This window comes from Acanthochromis polyacanthus, chromosome 14, assembly GCF_021347895.1.
Source record: "Acanthochromis polyacanthus isolate Apoly-LR-REF ecotype Palm Island chromosome 14, KAUST_Apoly_ChrSc, whole genome shotgun sequence".
Taxonomy (NCBI): Eukaryota; Metazoa; Chordata; class Actinopteri; family Pomacentridae; genus Acanthochromis; species Acanthochromis polyacanthus.
Window position 1 is genome coordinate 17773742 of NC_067126.1, and position 16968 is coordinate 17790709.

The following is a 16968-nucleotide window of genomic DNA, read 5'->3' on the forward strand; positions in this document are numbered from 1 at the left end:
TATTATGAATTCAGTTCACTACCAGGAGATCTTGGATGCAAATGTCACGCAGTCAGTGATGAAGCTAAGGCTTGGGAGACGTTGGACCTTCCAACAGGACAATGATCCTAAGCATACCTCAAAATCTACCACAGCTTGGTTGCAAAAGAAGGGCTGGAAGATTCTGGAGTGGCCATCGCAATCACCAGACTTAAATCCCATTGAAAATCTCTGGTGGGACTTGAAGAAGGCAGTTGCAGCACGCAAGCCAAAAAATGTTAATGAACTGGAGGCCTTTGCCCATGAGGAATGGGCAAAGATACCTGTGGATTGCTGCAAGAAACTTGTGTCAAGCTATGCTTCACGTCTAAAGGATGTTATTGTTGCAAAAGGATGTTGTACTAAGTGCTAAAGTTATACATACCTAAGGGGTTGAATAATTTTGTCAATGAGGTAATCACAGAAAGGCCATTAATTGGTATATTACAAACATTTTTGTTGTAATTTCAGTTGTATTTGTCATGTCATTATTTAATGTGATTATAAACAAGATGAAGAATAAATGTCAAACTTGCAAAAACACTTACTACTGAATAATTTTGAACACAACTGTAGATCTCATTCTATTGTGCTGTATGGGCAAAACGTAGAGGCAAGTGTGTGGACAGGGTGGTGGAGCAACCACCAGACTGATACTTTCAGCTATCATGCCACAGCAGTAGACATGGAAGGATTACGACACAATGGGCTCTGAGCCACATATATGCAACCCCCCCCCCCCCCCCCGGAAACAACTATGGAAACAGGCAAGATATGCTAAAGAACTATATGGGTCATATGTCCTTCAGCCTGTCAATGTTGTGTGTGTATGAACACTTTTTGCTCCTATTCATTAAATGCCATGGATGCTGAAAATGTCACACAGAAGGGCAAAAGGTAGCAAAAAATCTTGCCTGTCATTTTTTTAATGACATTGTAAGATGTCTGAAATGCAGCACTGGTTGTCATCACCTTGGATACAGTACACTGAAAAAAAGATCAATCATTGTGCCAGACATTCCTTTTTCTTGTAACAATCTTCTGTAGTTGGAATCCAGCCATAGTTGTAGTGTCTTTGAGGGTTTTTGTAGTTGTTATTTGTAGTTGAGCAAGTATTCTTTTTATCTTGTTCACATGTCCATATGGTGTATTTTTATACACTATCAGTCACAAGTTTTAGAACACCTCAATTTTTCCAGTTTGTTATTGAAATTTAATAGTTTAAGTCCAACGAATAGCTTAAAATGGTACAAAGGTAAGTGGTGAAATGCCAGAGGTTAAAAAAAGGTTAGTTGGTCATGGGTTCATCTACAGCAAGATAATGACCCAAAACATAAGTCTAAGCTGTGCCAGAACTACCTTAGGAAAACAAACAAAGAAACAAAACAGGATAGTAAGCTTGCAAAAATGGAGTGGCCAGCAAAATCTCCAGACTTAAATCCCATGGAGTTAGTTTTCAGAGACTATGGTTGACTGGCATCCCACTTGGTTTCACTCAGCCTCACATATACCCTCCCTCTCAAACGAATGCTCATTGGCACTCATTAACAGCCACTGGGGTAAGTGTTTGTTGTATTTATAATGTTGTTGCCATGCAGCTCTAAATGAGCTCTTGTGTCATTAATCTTTCGTTGCACATGAATCTCTTCTTCCCTGAGGGTTTATTTATTCCACTAGCATTAGTGAAAATCTTCAGCATCCTAAACCATAATCCCACCAAAGTAATGGGAAGAGACTTAATGAAATGAATTATAGCATTTACTTTAACAGTGATCTCATCCAGAATGAATCTGTAGCTTTAATGGAAACTGATTTTAGGATATTTGAGTAACTGAATGATGAAGATACAATTAAATGGAGACTTAAACATGGATGAGCAAAATGTGCAGTCAACAGAATGAATATTTCCACCATGAAACTGCAGTTTAGTGATGAAAGACACAAGAACACAGATTCAGACTTTCTTACATACCAATTCTAAAGAACCAAATACTCTCAGTTTGCAGGGTGGGACTTCAGAATCATTCTACTTCAGAAACAGTTTCTGGTTTGAACATTTACTGCTGAAGCATTGTGTGGCGTAGGGTATGGAGCAAGGGAAAGAGTGGAGACAGGGAATATATATATATATATATATATATATATATAAAGTTATAATAAATATGCAACTTTAAATCAATGGATGAGATTGGAGGGGTTTGATCAATGATCAGGAAAAAATTCAGACTGATTTGAAACCAAGAAACAAGCACTGGATGGGTTTATGTGTTTCAGCTTTGTTTTGCTCTGTTCTGTTAAGTAGCATCTTCTTCCTGAAGGGGGCAGAGACAGAAGCAGCTCATCTGTACTTCAAACTTCAGAAACTGAAACAGCTCATTTAGAAGAGTCGAAATAAACGTACATTATACAGTCATGCTAAAATGAGCCATCTTTGTGGAATTTTAACTAGAAAATTGAATAACCCATTCTGGGCACATGTAAGACTTTCATTTTCATTTCATCAGTTTGCTGAAAAGGGGCATACTATACCTCTAAAAATGGGAAGGATTATAATGGTCAGCTTCTATTTGATACTAAACAGATGAATAGAAATGTTCTAAAAGATTTGTTTGCTCCTTGAATAGCAAATCAGAAATGCAGGTGGTAGTCTGGAGAACCAGACATTCAATTAGAGGAAAAAATGAAGAGATTTTATATGTAGGATATATACGGGTTGGTACAACTTTGACCTTACGTAAATGAAAATATGACTTGTAGCAACTTACATAACAAAGAAGTATAATTCAAGACATTTTAAAGATTCATTGATACCCTGCCTGTAAGTGCTGGTAAAACTGGCTCTGCTGTTTGTTCATTAACAAGAAATCTAAAGTGAGTATGCAGTGAATCACAGGTGCTATTTTTAATGAAACACTGTAAGTGCTGGCTGTGCCTGGCACTGAATGTTACTCTATAGCACATGCTGCCTTATTTACTGTCAGCATCTGCAGAACCAAGCGCTCGGGTTCTGTCTTGAACAAGTTGGCTTTGAGCTTGACCAGCTGCGACATTTGGTGGAACCTCAGGGACTGCAGACGCAGCATCCAGGCATTGCGCAACCTTGGTTAAATAATTCAGTATGTGCTATGCATATTACATTGTGCTCAGAGTTCCCACTCGGCCCCTCAACTGCATTCCATCGACTGTGCATCCTCATCTGCCAGTGGAAGGACTCGCATTTTGCCTAAAATTTTGCTCTTCACTGTTTCCAACCTACCTGTAATGAAGAGACTACAGCTCAGGTAGCTGTTGCAAAGTTTGGAAAAATGTGTTATGTAATGTACAATGGCGTTGGTAGTATTTCAAGGTATGCATTTGTTTTTAATGACGAAGAAGTAAAATCCATGTTTTTAATTATGTTAGACATGATTAAAAACATGGTTTGAGAAGCAATGTCATATAGTGACGGCCAAAGTATGTGCACATCCAAACATTCTGCTCATTATGCCACCACAGGGTTCCAAACCCATGGGCATTGTTCTGTTACTTGAACAGCCTTCCTTTTTCTAGCTGCAGGGGTTTGCAGCATTTCAGCTAAGTCTGGTTTCCCTAGACCAGGGGTGTCAAACTCAGTTCCTGAAGGGCCACTATCCTGCATGTTTTAGATGTTTCCCTCTTCCAACACACCTGATTCAAATGATCAGCTTATCATCAAGCTCAGCAGAAGCCTGATAACGAGCCTGATCATTTGAATCAGGTGTGTTGGAAGAGGGAAACATCTAAAACATGCAGGATAGTGGCCCTCCAGGAATGGAGTTTGACACCCCTGCCCTAGACGCTGTATTCATATAAGACAGTTGCTCATGATTATGCCTGATGGGGAAGTTTTATGAAAAGACAGCCTCTTTTGTCAAGTGCAGCATAATATGCTGGGTGTTGAGGACAGTTTGGTGGCTTTTTCCGTATCCTCTGACACAAAACATAGCAGTGACAGGAAATACCTTTGAATTAGGGACCCAAATTTATGATACAGGATAAGGCAGATAGAAGTAGACTCAAAATTTAGTTGAAATAAAAAGTTTCTTGCAAGGTTCCAAAAAAAAGGAAAAAGACAAGCAGACAAAGAACAGGGAAAAACTGGATTCAGTCCGGGATTTAGACAGGTCAAAAACACACAAGAATCTAAGTAAATGGATAAAGTAATGCAAAAATGACAAGCACAAAGGGACAATCTGGCATGACCATTGAACAGGTGAGCAGAGAAAGATTAGGTGATGCAGCAGGTGGAAAAGCAGGGAAGACGGGACATAAAATCTGCATACAGTTCTGCATCCATCTCATACTTCATGCAAATATCAGATATATCTGACATCAGATTAGAACAGGTTATCTATTGTAAATATTGAAGTGATAACTAAATATCAAACTCTGTAAAGTAAAATCTTTGCTAATTTTCACCAACTTAAACACTGTAGCGTCTTAGTTGATGAAGTCATGAAGTCCCTCTTGTTTCATAAAGCAGGCCTACCACATAGATAAACAAGAAAATCACTCAGAGAGCACAGTACTCCGCCAAGACGGCTCAGTGGTATGATTTCAGACAGACGAAATCTTTAAACAATCTGTGATCCACAGTGGTGGATTTGTAGTAGGATCGCAATCATGTGATCGTCAGCAGGCAGCTGACGGTGTTCACTTGCGGTCATACTTTCAGTGACGCCCTGTCGCTACACCGCAATGATACAGAAATCTTTAACAAATCCATGGATCCAGACTATGAGCTGCATCACTGCCAAAATCTAATCACGTGTCATTTCTGACCTTCCCTGAAATGAAAATTTCAGGGAATGACAGCTGACATTAAATAAATGTGTAATTTTGAGGCCAAGCCAAATGACACAAAAACATGAAAAAGCAAAACAAAGCACAACGATAAACAATTCTAACAAATATGCTTCCAGTTTTGTTTAAATTCCAATTGATTCTTTAGGAGACGTAACGTTTCTGTGGAAACTGATGGCATCCACACTCCCTGAAAGCTGCTATCTACAGTATAACCAAATGTTTACCAAAGGAAATACAATGTTTTGAACAATGTTACAGACAGACAAACCAACGCCGATCGTTACATAATTCCATCGAGGCTCCACCTTTTTGGCAGAATAATGAACAAGAACAGTAGAACCTACCCTTTCCGATGACACTAGCTGTATCTTTGTGCAGTAAAGTGTAACCTGGTTTAGAAATTATTTCTGTATTGTCCCCAAACACAAAATAATGGATTTGCTTTTCATTGCAGTTACTCATATGTTGTGTACAAAAGATGAGTGCAGGTCACATGTGGGTCATATAATGGTGCCAATCCTAGACTCTGGAGTGTTATTATATCCAAAGATGGTTGAACTGGATACCTGAGATTGTTTGGGGGCAAAAATGGTACGGCATGGTCCTTCTGCTATCCAAGATAAGAGCTTAAACGTAAAGGCAGTGAAATTGCCCAGAAATGAGTACAGGACTCATGGGGTCTCACTCACACTATGAAAATCAGTCCCAGGTCAAATACTGTGTGGATAGATATCAAGCAAAGAATTACAGTCAGTATTACTGAAGACGGTGCAAAGGAACTTCACAGTTCATATTCAAGAGTCACACTTTAAGCCCAGGGTTATTATGTCTGCTGTGTCTTTACTATTACCTCAATAATTAGAAGTAGGAATGTGATGAGGAAACATGACACGTTATTACTGTTTGTCAGAGGTGTAATAGCCATGCAGCATTCAAGGACAGTATCTTGGTGGGGTGCTCCATCATGAAGATCTTATTGGCCCTGTCCATCCCCTTGCTGGTCTATCTGTGTGCTTGTCTTGTTGGGTGCTGACCTGAGCCGCTTCACCTCCCTGCCAGTCCCAGCAGACAGTTTGAGTCTGAATTTCTTTCCCAGTACAATCCTGCTGGCTTCTATAGTTAGTTCAGTGTTTTTATTCCTTACTGCTGCCTCTCCCTGCAGTCGGTTGGCAGAATTAATCTCTCATTTCCTGACAGTTATGGCAGTTATGTGGGCAGCAGACTCTTGAGCTGGCCAGTTAAAAACCAAATAAATCTGGTGTTTTCAAAGGAAAATTACAATGTGTCTCGTGGCTCACTAAGCACAAACACCGGAAGGGAATTGTCATTACCCTGGTCTCATTTATTTCTTTAAGCCATAATGGATATTTACCAATCACCTGAGAATAAATACTCACCTTGGAGAGAATTTTAAGGGATTAGTATTTGCACGGTTGAAATCTGACTGAAGTGGTTGGATTTTTATGCGTCCTTTTGTTCAGCACCTCTTTGCATTCTGCCGCTGTGCTGCCAGCTATCAGTAGCAATCATGCGAAGGAGAGAAATCTTTGTGTGAAACATGCATCAGATATTGTGTGTGGACATGACAGGCAGCGGGACTTGGAGTCATTTCTCCCTTAAGCTGGATACAAAACAGCTCTTTAAAAAAAAGACATGTCAGTTTAACTACAGTATGTCCACACTTGGATGTCATGTGAATGGTTTTCAGTGAGTAGAGCTGCATCTGTGCTCTGTCAGGCAGGTGGAGAGGATTGTGACGGGGACTGTAGTGTAGCACAGAAATCTGGGATCTGTTCATACGCCCCATTTTCAGCATCTGACAGCATCCTCAGTTCATGATGTGAGTAACTAAATTGTCGCTGCAGCTTACTAGTGGTTCATTTAATACATGGTGTCAATCAAACAAATGTGTTTATTTGCCCCAGACACCCAGTGTTTAACCATGTATCTGTGGAATTGTAACTGTGAATGTTTAGTTCAGTCTCTTGCAAAACACATCTCGCCAGATTTTTTGGCAGGAAAATTTACATCTAATCATGTCTTTCCATTGAATTTAGCTTAAAGGGGACATATTATGCAAGCCTCACTTTGTGAAAGTTTTCTTATAGTAGTGTGTGTTGCAGTAGCCTCATTATGAGGTTCGAATTTGAAAACTGTCTGTTTCTTCCCTGCCTTGCTACACCACATTTTGTGAAAATGCCTGCTCAAACGTCCAATTTTGATTTAGGTTCGCTTATGATGAAATAAGCGGATATAACTCCCCCCCCTGACTGCGCCCGGCGGGTTCTTGGTGTGGTGGAGCTGTCGGGGATTACGGGAGCGAACTCTCCGCTGGCCGCCTCTTGGGTTTGCTCCCAAGAGGCGGCTCAGTCCCTCGGTGACAGCTTGTTGGAGCTCCCTCAGTTCTTCCTCTATCTGCAGTCGAGCGAGCGCCATCCCACTTCTGACACCAATGTAGCACTGAGCGCGTCCTCTCCCAGAGAGGGGAGGGGGAGTGGGCGCGGACAGTTTCGTTCATTTGCATACCTGGAAGCAGGCCCAGAAACAGCCTGTTCTGAGGAGAGCTGGTGAGAGCCCCCCACGACGTTTCCCTATATGACGTGACTGAAAAATAGCATAATATGGGACCTTTAAACTGTTTGAATATATTGTTTAAACCAGAACTACACAGGACACTTTAGTGTTCTTACTCTGCTCTTACAAGTGTTTAATATTAGATCCACTAAATTCTTTTAGCAGCACAACAGGGCTGCATCTAGCTGTTATTTTTTCTTCTCTATTAACCGATTGATTATTAATTGATTGGTTGTTTGCTCTATAAAATGTCATAAAATGGTGAATAGCGTAGAACAGTGCTTCCCAAAGCCCAAGATGACAAATGTCCCATCTACAACCCAAAGAAATGCAGTTCATTGTCATAGAGGAGTAAATAAAAACACACAAATTGAACATATTTACTATTTTTCTTAAAAAATATTACTAAAGCCAAATATTAAATTCTCAATGTAGCTGGCGATTCATTAAATATTTGCCAACTAATTAATCAGTGTAGCTTTTCTGCACAAACCTTTTGCAAATCTGTCATTTGAGCTTGATGAAATGTACCCATTCACAATGAGCAGCACAAGAATTAATTTTCATCATTAGCATAACCCATTAGCCCAAAAACATCAACCTGTTGGGCTTCATTTGTGGGCACATTACCAAAGAATATAAAGTAAACTGTCATGCAACAGAACTTCATGTGCTTTCAGTAAATAGCAGACAACAAGTTTACCACTAACTGTATTATAGGACCAAAAAGGACAAAAACAATTAACATCTCAGCTGCTAATAACATGCTATCAATCTTACATGCTCTTGCTTTAGTATGACTCACTGATATCTTCACTATCATTCACACAAGCCGCAGTTCTATCCTGCTTCAAAACAAATTACTGTCATCCTGATCCTTAAAAAAACCCCAATAGCCTGCTTGAATGATTACAGACCATTCACACTCATGTATATAATCATAAAGTGCTTGAGTGGATTATACTGGGACACATCAAATGCAAAATTCCCTCCACACTGAACCTCTTTCAGTTTGCATACTAGCCTAAGCGATATACAGTGGATGCTGTCTGTACTGCTTTATACACTGCCCTCTCCTATCTGCTAAATAGAGATAACTACAGTACATCACACTGCTCAATCTCAGACTGAACCCCAAACTCTGTGATTGGATTGCAGACTTATTCATCGAACAAACAGTCTCAGGACTGGAAATATTGCTTTCAGGACACTTGTAATGAACACTGGCATCCCTCGAACCTGCCTACTTAGCCCCATGCTGTATACGCCCCCGACTGTGTTGAGAACATTCACATTCTCAAATTAGCGAATGACACACTCCAGAGCCTCATCAAAAACAGCGATGAGGCAGACAAGCACAGGGAGGGAGGAAACCTGGTGCTGTGGTGTCAAAACAACAGCTGGACACTCCATGTGTACAAGACAAAGTAAATGATAGCGCAGCTGAGGAAGGAAAGAAGCCATCAACACCATGACTCACTGTGTATAAGACGGTCTGAGGTGGAGACGGTCAGAACCTTCGAGTTCCTCATGGAAAACTACACGCGACAGATTGGCATTTTCCCATGACTTGTGTGGTTACTACAAAATGCGTAACATACTTTTGAATTTGAAAACATCCAATCAATGCATGTTTCTCGTTATATATGAAATGAGATGCCTAAAGAATTCAGCCACTTAAAGTCATTCACTTCTTAAGTTAAATGGCAAAATACAATGCAACTCCTTTGTTGAAATTGATGTTTTTGAAGGCGAATTTTTCAAATATTCGCCTTCAAAAACATCAGTTTCAACAAAGGAGTTCTCTTCTGATAATCTTGTGTTCACAAATGTGTCAGGCAGAAAATATCTGCAATCCAGTGGGCCTGAGGTGGGGATCTCTGGATCACTTTAACGTTTGCTCAAAGCATCGTCACATGCTTTAGTGGAAAAAAAGTAATCGACAAATGCTTTTTTTTTAAGGTGACCTTTTCCAGGACAATTTATCTAGGTGTGTGTGTGTCTGTATACAATCTAAACAGGTTTTTTAAATCAAGAATAACAAAATGAAACAAAAAATATATATAATATAGCAGTGCAAGGAATACATTTTAGTGAGGGCTTCACCTCAACTCAACACATCAGCCAGTGATCAGGAAGGAACAGCTGAGGCTGAACTTCCTGGGGAGACCGAAACAATTCAACCTGCCACCATCACTCCTACACAGCTTTAACCGGTGCACTGTTGAGATTATTCTCACTAGTAGCATTGTGGAAAGATATGGGAACTCAAGATTAGTGGATTTGCCTGCAGAGTTGATCAGATCAGTCCAGTTTATCACGGGTATGGCAGTACCATCACTCTATCAGCAGAGTCCTCAGAGGGGCAAACAATGTGACCAGGGACCGAACCACACAAAACATCACCAGCAGCTAGTTGGAAATGCAGAGCCTCCTGTTTCACTTACAGTTTCTGTCCCCCAACCATAAGATTGACTGATGCTTCCAAACCGCCTCTGCATCCAAATCTCCCCTCTCATCACATTACTTAATGCATTTTTTTTGCATCTGCATATACACATCTTGATCTTTTTAACCAAAGTCATGGTACTTTTTGACACAGTTTTTTGTATGTCTGCATATGCTTTCAATTGTTCATGTGTTGTATATTTATTTATATGTCTCCCTCAGTATATGTGAGTAGAAGTGTTGACATTGAATGAGTGCATTGTGTAAACAGGGTCATCATTGACACTCAGTAGAGAAACTGTGAGCAATGAATTTCATTACACTGACACCTTTTTTATTGCTGCTTATGACAATAAGCTTTTGAAACTTTGAATTTTAAATGCACTCAGTTTGTTAAACAAAGTCAATTTCCAATGTTGTTGCTTTCTAGTGTCGCTTTCACTTAAAGCAACTGTGCTGAGCAGTTCCACAAAGCTCACGTTGAACTTTGTCAATCATTCACTCAGACATGACAATTCTATACCTCCGTCCGTGAGTTATTCAAGGTTGCACACTTCTGCAGTGTTTTTGTTCTTTTTTTTCTTCAGCGCAGTGAACGCAGCAGCTCACAGTCTTCTACACACAACGTGTTCGTTGACTGCCTTCTGAGCAGCTCCAACTAGCTCATATTTTAACACCCTAAGGACTGAGACTGATCAGCTCCACCAGTGAATAAGATAAATAGAGTGTAAATGCGTTTCTGACTGCAAATTCTTACCTCCTTGGAGTGTGTTCCAGGACCAAGATAGAACCATTAGGCTATCAGTCAAATGCTAAAAAGTAACACATGGATGTGGACTAAAAGAGGGTAAGGACCGGAGACGTGCTGTGAAAGTCAGAGAACATGACTTTACACCAACTGAACTGTACATGTTTCTACAGTGAAATGTAACAATACAAATCACAGCATTTGAATAAATCACTCAATAAACTGGTAGTTATGGTGGACGGGATAATGATTTTCTATTGCTTTGCTTTAGTTATGTAGTTTATTTTAGTTTTTGCCTGTATCATGTTTAAACTACCGGTTAATTCGGATTACTGGATTTTGACGTCGAGTGATCCATTTTTCCTTGTGTAGAAGGCAGGCTGTACGTGACTCATATGACAAGTCTGGAATTACATTTCAAGTATGACAAAATTGGTGAAGCCACTAATTTTATTCAATCACTCCTACGTGAGATCCAAAAGCCTTTATGAACTATTCATGCAAGTGGTTCTCACATGAGGCCATTTGTCTCCAAAGCTGCATATTATGTGAATGTGCACCCCTCAGACAGACACCCACCGACTTCTCTTTCATGACTTACATCTCTTTTCAGCAGTGACAAAGTAATACAAGCACAGGTTTAAAGAGAAGAGGAAGACCTGATTTTACTGGCTACAACTAGTAAATGCCTCCGCTGAAAAACAGTAGAGGCATTTCAATTCAGTTATGTTTCTGATTGAAGAACACAAAATGACCGCATGTGGCAGAAACAAGCATCAGAGAGGATAAAATGAAGACAAATTCCACTGCATACTGTCAATTTGATGTGCAGTGACTTTTACTTTAAGATAATTAATAGTTTCTTGCTTTAAAATAACACACATGAAAGCTGCAGTGTTAGCATGTGGCATTTAAAATGACCATTACTCAGGACCATGTAAGCCCGGTAGAAAAAAACCGAGGTGTTTCATTATTCATCTGGTTACAGACGTAGGACATTACTTATACATTAGAGTCTTAGCTTGTTCTTTTTCAGCTGCGAACATTCCATTATTTAAGGAGACAAGTGCAGAGCAGTGCAGAGACCTATGGTAATGTTTTAAAGATCACTGGAATGAGTTCCTTTTTATCAGCTCTAAATATTAATTTCACTCCCATAGGTAGGCACTGATTTGAAATTTAACACTCCTGAACATTAAATGAAAATTGCAATGATAAATTTGAAAACGATCTCACTATGTTTTTGGAAGAAAGTAGTTTTTGCCAGTCAAACCGCTTTGTGTTATCCAGCTCTTTTTCTACAAGGGGACGAATTCATCGCAACCCATAACACAATTGTTCGGTCTCACCAACATTGTACGTTTTCGATCTACATTGCAGCATAGCCACTGAGCAATAAGCACATAAACAACACAGCAAATGTACCCTGGTAGATATGCTGTGACAGAATCCAGTGAGGTCAAAAACCATGACACCACATTAAAAATCTGTCATATTATCAAGTAAGTGGACATAATCGGAATGTTTGAGAAGTTGGAAACACAAATTCAAAACTATTTCAGATTTTGCTCTAATTCTCGGTCAGCAATCTCACTGAATCAAATGTGGCATTAAGGCTGGAGTCTATCCCAGCTGACTTTGGATGAAGGCAGGGGACACTCTGGACAAGTCATCAGTCTATCACAGGGCTACACATAGAGACAAACATTCACACTCACATTCACACCTATGGACAATTTAGAACTACCAATTAACCCCAGCATGTCTTTGGACTGTGGGAAGAAGCCGGAGTACCCGGAGAAAACTCATTCATACTCAGGGAGAACACGCAAACTCCTTGCAGAAAGATCCGGGAAGGCAGGGATGTGAACCGGGGATTGTCTAGCTGCAAAGCGACAGTGATAATATTACAAATATTTGTATTATAGAACCCAGCAGGATCATAAGCCCAAACGCTCTTCGAAGTTTTGACGTGAAGACCAAAGAAGACTGAGGACTGCTGACTGTCATAATCTTTCCTCCAGATTTCAGAACAGACACCACTATGCCAAGATCCAAACATTGGCAGCTGTTTGGGATTAACCAGCGGGGTTTAAGTAAGGACAGCTGCTACTTGTACAGCTGTTCATCAGTATTTGACTCCAAGTGGCAATGAATAACCTCAGAGACCCAGATATGAAACCTACCCAAACACACATACTGTATATTCTGACATACTTTGACTCTCAGCCAGAATGATAAATAGTTATTTAGAGAAAACCAATAACAGTGTTTTGTGAGAGAGAACCAAGCAATACAGTACATTTTTATCTGTAAAATTACACATATTATTATGTAAAGTAGTGACATAAATGTACTAAAAACAGATTGTAATGGCTGCAAAAAAAAAGGCGAAACAATGCAAGGAAATTTTGGAAATCTGGCATGTCAAAATGAAAAGCATTCACCATCACTGACTGTTAGAACAGTGAGATACACTGCCTTGATTCCTTAAAAAAGCCCAATGAATATGGCCTAATAGGAACATCGATATTACCACCAGGCCTCATGGGAGTCAGAATGTAGTTAATGTTGCCATGTTCCCAAAACTGTTGGGTAGTGTTTGCAGTTACACAAGTAAGAAAAGAAAAAGGGAAAAAAAAATTTAATAAAAACAAGAAAAGCATTCAGAGAGTGCAGTACTCTGCCAAGGCTGTTCATTCCACCACATGGCATTGTCAGAAATGCAGCATTTATTTATTTATTTATTTTTTAGAAATGTAGCATTTGCTTGTTTATTAGTTATTGATGATCAGAAATCATGGCAACATAGAATGTGACAATTTACTATAGATGTACCCACAAACAAAATTACCTTCCGCTGAGCACAGGTGTGTGTGTTATACATGTGCACGTTATGTACGTATACCATGACCTAAATATGTAGCGGGCGGTGTGAACTGATGGGACTCAGAAACACCCCCACAATTTACTCAATTGTTCCTTGTATCATTTCCGAAGGGTAAGTCCCGATAAGTCCGCAGTGCTCGAGTTGTAGTAGGATCGCAATCATGTGATCGTCAGCAAGCAGCTGATGTAGTGTACACTTGTCACAGTTACAGTGACCCTGTGCCGCTACCTTGCAATGACACAGAAATCTTTGACAAATCCATGGATCCAAGCTGTAAGCTGCATTACCGCCAAAATCTAATCAATTGGCATTCCTGACCTTACCTGAAAATTTCATCCAAATCCATTGGTCTGAGTAATGTTGCGAACGGACAGACAGACAGACAGACAGACCAATACAGAGAACTGCACATATTACTCCGCCGTGTTCCTTGGCGGAGTAATAAATGGAGCACAGATTTTGTTCCATAAGCTGAGCTCTTAGCTGAAGATCGCTTTCTTTAGGGCTGAAGAAATTAGACTGGTCACATCATGTATTAAGCTTCTAAGGCATCTATGTATGCATGGCAATCTTTATGAAAATGGACAATTACAGTTACAGTGGTAATATCCAGTGTCAAACAAAGACGACTCATAAATCCTTCAACCCACCATAGAAGACTCACCACCCTAATAGACAACCGCGTACCATTTCACCACCCTCTCTCTCATCATAATGGCTGGTAAATAAACTAGACGCATTTCCTACAAAATGCGGTGTGATCAGGACAGCAACAATTAAACACCATGCTGTGTCAGCTACTGTTGCTCTGTTAATGGTCTTATGCTTGTACCCTTTATGGCATGAATGATGTAACATCAAACATTGAGCTGTCAATGACTACGTTTATATGCCATCAATATTCGGGTTGAGGTCAATATTCCGGTTTCTGAAATATTTGGAATAACCAAATGTTTCAGGAAACGGCTGTGGTGCCGCGTGTGGGTTTCGCCATGTCTGTTTACCTCTCCTTGTGTATTTCCGGTGGGTCGCGTGCCAGACGCGGCATACAAGTAGTTGCCGTACTCAACAGACCAAGATTCCTTTCGGATGAAACATGCGCAAAACGCAAACTAATGTTTCTTTCTATGGGGATATTCCGATGCGCGTTTATATGACAAGATATTCGGGTTAGAAAAGGAGTAACCCAGGGGTGTTATTCGGGTTTTTAAAAACCGGCATATGAGCATATTCGGGTTTTTGCGGGTGTTTACATGGCCGTACGCAACCGGGTTATTGCTAATATTCCGGTTAAGAAAAGGTTTTTGACTGCATATAAACATAGCCACTGACTCCAAGCAAGTGATGCCATTGTGTCATGTTAGATTTTTTTTCATATTAGTTTTGCTTCCAGCTTTATTCTGACATGCAGAAACCATCCATTATCTTTACACCGCTCAATCCTCATTATGGGGGCTGGAGCCTTGTACAGGGTGAAGGCAGGGTTTAGTCTGGACAGGTCACCAGTCTATCACAGGGCTACACAGAGAGACAAACAAAAGCACCCACTTTCACACCTGTGGACAATTTAGAATGACCAATTAACCTCAGCATATTTTGAACGGCTGCACAGTGGCTTCATGGTTAACATTTTTGCCTTGAAGCGAGAAGATCCCCGGTTTGCATCCCAGCCTTCACAGGATCTTTCTCCGGGTACTCGACCTTCCTCTTACAGTCCAAAAACATGCAGAGGTTAGTGGTCATTCGAAATTGTACATAGGTGTGAATTGGTTGTCTCTGTGTGTAGCCCTGTGATAGACTGGTGGTTTGTGCAGTCCCAAGAGACCATTTTGGAAAAAAGTCTTTGGTACATATGCAGCTTTCCAATGGACAGTACAATCAATATACTGTAATCTTGGGAAAACTGATCTGTCATTGTCACTGCATTCAATCAGACCTGTTCCATGTTACATTGTAACACTTGATTCATTTTTAAAAAAATATTGCTGGAGTATAATCAAGTCAATGATTATGTTGTTAGGAAAGCAATTTAATATAAGAGCGTAGTACAGGCAGTGCTTAATTGGTAGAGTGGAATGTCCCAGAACAAACAGCTGCTCTGGCAGGCTATGCAGGGAGAGAAAAAGTCATGGAACACATCAAAAAAAGTTGCAGTCCTTAGAGGACATTAGAGGACTAATAGTTGCTAGTTTTGAAGATTAAACAAAAGTGTCATCACAAGCAAAGCCTTGTTCAGAAATACGTATTTACAACTTCTCTCCCTCTAGCACTGAATTTGCTTAATTTACGAGTCATACCCTTCTGTCTATGGATTATTACAATAGATGGGAAATGCAATTGGTGCTGAAAGTTCGATTTCAAACCTTGAAAAGCAAGCAGACGAAGAAACCGAGCCTGAAGCTATATATTTGCAGACTTTGAAAGAGACCAAGGCGATGCTGGAGCCAATCAAACAGGAACCAGTCCTAATTTCGGGGTTCCTGGATCCTATCAGGACAAGGTTAATGAATTTAATTAATTAAGCACTTTTTTAAACTATTTATAATTTTCCGAAAACACCATTTTGCATTATCTTGGTAAACTACATAATTAACCTCTATTAGCACGTCTCAGCCCATTATTCTGGCGAACCTCTTTTGAATGCATATGCAACGAGGAGGGAGTCACACCTTGCGGCACTTGGACAAATGAGACACAGATTGCAACTCCAGCCTGCTGTGTCTCTTTGATAAATACATACAGCACATGTTTTTGGGGCAGAATGCTGCAAATCATACTTAGACAAAGCTTTGGAAACTTACACAAAGTTCTTTCTCCCCACTGGGTATTGGTTACTTTGTTCTTTAGAACTGTTAGAAAAATGTCCCAATGGTTTCTCCTTGATCTACTGTGGCATTGCTGGCACCTGCTTTGGACTGAAGGGTGGGCCAACTGAAACAATATAAATATCAAAATTTTGGACAAATTTTTACCTGATAATTGCGCTAAGTGAAAAGGACTTATTATTTGGGAACAATAGATGTGCGGTCCAAATTTCATTAGCGTCCATTTAATAGTTGTTGAGCTATTTCATTCTGGACCAGAGAGCTGGACTGATGACCATCCAGCAGACGTTGCCAAAAAATCTTTGGGCGAATTCCTGGAGCGGATCAGATTTTAAGGTTAACTTTGTTATTTCTGGCGGCCAACTGTATTGGTCCACAGTCGATGGGTAAATTTCTACCACCGTAATATGTAGCAGTGCATACATTATTTTATTGTCTGTCACCAAACAATCCCTGTAGATGTGTCCATTATTGAGTTTTCTTTACACTCCTCGCTTTCCTGTTTTGTTCAACGATGATTCATATGTCCTTTTATTCTTCTAATGGAGCCCACATTTTGTGCCTGTTTCAGCTTGCCTGTTTGGTTCCTTACTTGTCTACAAATGTCAGCTAGAATGAAGGAAATTAGCCGAATTCATATA

At 40.0% G+C, this 16968-nt stretch overlaps 1 protein-coding gene across 1 annotated transcript in view; it reads left to right on the forward strand.

Annotated features, from left to right (window-relative positions):
- The window catches only part of LOC110969391 (inactive dipeptidyl peptidase 10-like), a 282362-nt gene that overhangs the window by 186999 nt on the left and 78395 nt on the right, over positions 1-16968 (forward strand). The gene's annotated exons all lie outside the window — the stretch shown is intronic.